Source organism: Podarcis filfolensis (genome assembly GCF_964270895.1).
Source record: "Podarcis filfolensis genome assembly, chromosome: 11".
Lineage (NCBI taxonomy): Eukaryota > Metazoa > Chordata > Lepidosauria > Squamata > Lacertidae > Podarcis > Podarcis filfolensis.
The window spans coordinates 30,051,610-30,055,965 of NC_139613.1; the positions used below are offsets into that span (position 1 = coordinate 30,051,610).

The following is a 4,356-nucleotide window of genomic DNA, read 5'->3' on the forward strand; positions in this document are numbered from 1 at the left end:
AATCTTTAGACAATATATCCCTTCCTGTAGCCCTCGCTAGCCTGGTGCTCTCCAAAGGCTTTGGACTGCATCTCCTATCAGCCTGGCTAATGGGGGTTTTGGACTCACTGCTGTCCATGGAGACACAGGTCGATTCTCTGTCCAGGGCAGCTGTCTACCAGCTCCATCTGGTACACCGGCTGAGACCCTACTTGCCTGCGCTCAGTCTCACCAGAGTGGTACATGTTCTGGTTATCTCTCCACTTGGAGAGCCCTATTCAATTCTGTGGGCATTTAAACATGAACCTACCAAATCTGTGCTTTCTGAGACAAGATGCGAACTGGAACATCGCCATCCTTCAGTTTTTGCGCATATCTGAATTTTGCAACACAGTTTTCCAGTTAAGTAATGTGTATAAAAGTGCATATACTGGGGTAAACCCTCTTGCCCCCACTATCCTTGTAATCATTCCCAGGTGAGATGCAAACAGGAAGGAGAATCACAATACTTTACAGAAGTAGCTACATATAATCGGAGGTTAGTTTCAATTTTCAAAGAAAATGTCAACATATTCTTATGATTAATTAATTGAAAGTGAAGGATTTAACTACTTGTACCTATTTTTCAAGCAACGGAGCTTCATCACTCTTCAGTAATTAGAAGCTCCAACACATTTTCTAGTTACCTGAGAAAAGAGGTTCTCTCTAATAATTATGGGATGCAGTTTGCTGGTTGATTGTAAATTGGACCTTTGTGCCAATTTACACCTTCCTTCGCTGTCTTACGCTGCTGGCATTCCCCATGGGATTCTGCTGGAAAGAGGATAGCTACAATTTAGTTTTGGGACCCTGGAGGAAAAGTTCCTGAAACATGCACTTTAAAAATGGCTTTTCATGATAGCCTTGCTTCTAAAGCAACAGTGCAAAGCGCATGTAATGGGCCATCTCTGAACATCTCTCCCCCCCACCACCACCAAAATAAACCCCAACCCAGCTGCTTCTTTAGAGGTGGAGGCATCAGGGAAGAGCATGTTGTGGTTTCTAGGCAACAGACCCATTTGCCTGGAACAAAGAGCAACGTGGGCCTTAAACCTTTTGCTGGCTTAAAAAAAACCAACAAGGGGGGGGGAGTCAATTGCATCTGGAGTACCGGAGGTGGCCCTGAGGGACATGAGTTCCAGCAATTCCTTGGCAGTGACTGGGGTCAGGCCTTGAAGTTGCCTTCCTGTAATTTAAGCTCATTACTTCTTGCGCTATCTTCAATTAATATGCTTGGCAATTGTTTCCCCCTTGTTATTGTCTGGTTACATGTTGCTTCATTCGATTTTCCCCAGGACTGCCTCATATGACTATAACAGGGAAGTCGAAAGAAGATACTATCCCCTCTTATTATACAGAATAGCAAGCTTGGTAAAATGGCTTTGGTTTCGCTAAATGTATTTGTCCGCAGGGAAATGGGTGCTTTTTAATGCTGCCTGCTGCTCAGGGGCTGTGTCAAGCTATACTGTGAGTAACTGCAGAAATAGGCAAGAATATTAGGGGACCAATGGGACACATTCTCCCCCAGGTAAACTGAGGTACTTGCTGTGGCGATCACACAGGGTCCCCGGACGTTTCACCGTCTATTGATCCCTGTGCCACCACTTTATTTCTCGCTGCCACCACCCAGGCCCTACCTGATACAATACTGAGTCCAGTCAGGGTTAAATTGGAACATAAACTTCTGTTTATTTATTGCAGTTTAACGAGCGTGTAGTTTCATAAATGGTATTGGTCAATTACAATCATGGGGTGCCTATCCAGACCTATAACTTCCACTACCTGCTCTCACTCACTAAACCACCTCTCAGATATTTACTTGTCTTCCTAGCCCCTAACTGTTCCTGACTCAGCTTATTTCGCTACACTAACTCAACCTACCCACAGACTCTATCCCAATTCACTCCCACTCCAACCAACCACCCAGCTCCCAACGAACTCCCTCTTCACCCCTCTCATAGCTGGTTTTATAGTCCCTCTGACTCCACCCCCCTGGGTTCTGATTGGGTAACCTGTTTAACTATTTCACCTCCAGCACTCTCATATGTTAACGTCATGCTTGCATACCCTCCAAAATGTCTCTGCAGAAAACCAGGGCATGTATCTTCTGGGATGTGCTTCCGCACGAATCACGGGACCCACACAAGTTTGCAAAAGATGTGCATGAGGGGGGACTGTGATATCATGGTGCCCAAAAATGTTTGTGTTTGGGTGCTGTGTTCTTGAGAGCACAGCCTCCCACAACGGGATGCCCTGATTTAATTGGGACAGCTGAAGGGTATGCATTTGCCTTACTTGTTATTTCTACCAATTAAAATACATGAGGAGTAAGACACACAGATATTTTAAAAGCCCGAATTCTGAACCCAGACAGTGGTGAAAGGACAGACAGAGACTGAAAGTGCAGGTGCACACCTGCCACTTTTCTATTCATGGTAATTAATCTGGAATAACTACCACCCCCAGGTTCCTCACTCACAATCATTTCTCAAGAAAGCACAGAGAGAAACCACCCTGTAGCATCTCTTTAATCACTCTGTGCCTGCCATGTGGTGATTAAAGGCTCATCTGGGTTATGTGATATAAATAGATTTAGCCAGCAGCCCAGCTGAGTTTGTTATAGGAAGCTACCAGTAGCATCCTGTAGAAGGGGAGTAGGGTCGCCATATGCCCTGCTTTATGCAGGGCAGTTTGAAGAACAGTCCAGTCCCAATTCTAGTCTAAAGAGAACGAACCAGAGGGAGGGCCGTCTTTAAGTTGCCCATCACCAGTGAGCTCCTGGACAGCAGACGCAAGCTTTCTAGTAATTTTGATCTACACCAGGGGTTGTCAATCTGGTCCTTACCACCCACTAGTGGGCGTTTCAGGATTCTAGGTGGGCAGCAGGGGGTTCTACGGCACAAGCTGAATCCTCCTTCCATCGAGCACTGGTGGGTGGTAAGGAAATTTTACCATCAAGAAAGATGCATTAGTGAGCGGTACATATAAAAAGGTTGACCACCCGTGAGCTACACTGTATTCTACTTAAATTATATTAACTATTTCTAAATTTGTATCTAAGTATATGAATTAGCATGTGCAAATTTTATGCACAGTGGTGCCATGATGCATTTCCTCTGGTTTGGCAATGCCTAAGTGGCCACCCTAAGAAAAGGGGCTTCCTTCAACCTAACAAACAAACATGAGAGGTCAGAGTGGGAATCCGATCTGGTCCGAGGTCTGTGTGCAATGTGTGAGGCACGGCAAGAATGAAAACATTACTGATTTATCTTTACTTCAGTTCCAAGGTTATATGACTTGTTATCTGGTTAGCTGTCTTTGTTTCACAAAGTGATTGGTTAGGGTTTTGTAAATGTTACTGATCCGATAATATGATGTTATTTTAAAAGATTTCCATTTGATTGTTAATATTTATTGCCGATTAATATTGGTTATTAATATTTCGTACCGTGTTTTTATTTTTATTTTGCACACTGTTTTGAGATATATTTGTTTGTTGTCTTTGAGTTCTGTTGGGCATATTGTTTGATTTCTTTTGTATTGCATTTAACCTACACTTGCATATTGTTTTGAGATTCCTTTATACTGTGTTTCATTTTTGTATTGTATATTGGTTTGAGTGTTTGTTTGCTCGTTTGATATTTATTTCCATTTCGAGCATGGTTTTGATATTCTTTCGTATGGTGCTATGCCTCTACTTTGTACAATGTTCTAAATCTCTGTTATATTGTATTTGATTTTAATTTTCAGTGCATTGCTTTGAGACTCTTTGGAATCTAAAGCATTTAGGAAATGTTCTAAATAAAAATGAGCAAGACTCCCCAGCTGGTGCCCTGTGTGTTGTTGTGCCTGTTGGCTCTTCTGGTTTGGTACAAAGGATCCTGCCTTATAGTGCAGTGAGATGGTGTCGGTCTCCATCCATCCTCTCTCTGCACTACAGCTTCATGACTTCATGACCAAGAGTCATATGAGGTTTGTGCGACTGAAAGCTCAGTTCACAGTGGTATGTTGCTGACTCAGAGGTACAGTGACATCAGTAAAGGACTTAATGCCCCAGATACAGGGCCAGATTTAGGTTTGATAAGGCCCTAAGCTACTGAAGGTAATGGGGCCCTTTATATGTCCAGCTGTTGTTTGTCAACAACAAATTGTCACTGTGTTTGTGTGTTGAATATATGCTACATGGTAATTTATTACCAGTCCATTCAGAATGTAGGCACCCTATATATAGAAATGAGCAAACCAATGATATTTTAGGGAGCAGGCTAGCATGTGGGGCCCATTACTTACATCATAGGAGCCTACACAATACAAAACACTGTTGCTGTATGTAGGTTT

The 4,356-nt window shown here is 43.0% G+C and overlaps 1 long non-coding RNA gene across 1 annotated transcript; it reads right to left on the reverse strand.

Moving 5' to 3' along the window:
- Positions 1 to 288: 288 nt before the first annotated feature.
- LOC310745273 lies at positions 289 to 3,813 on the reverse strand. Its single transcript, XR_014540056.1, has 3 exons — positions 2,864 to 3,813; positions 666 to 789; positions 289 to 355 (listed from the first exon to the last, which is right to left on the reverse strand). It is a non-coding gene; the product is annotated as an uncharacterized lncRNA (long non-coding RNA).
- Between the last annotated feature and the right edge of the window lie 543 nt (positions 3,814 to 4,356).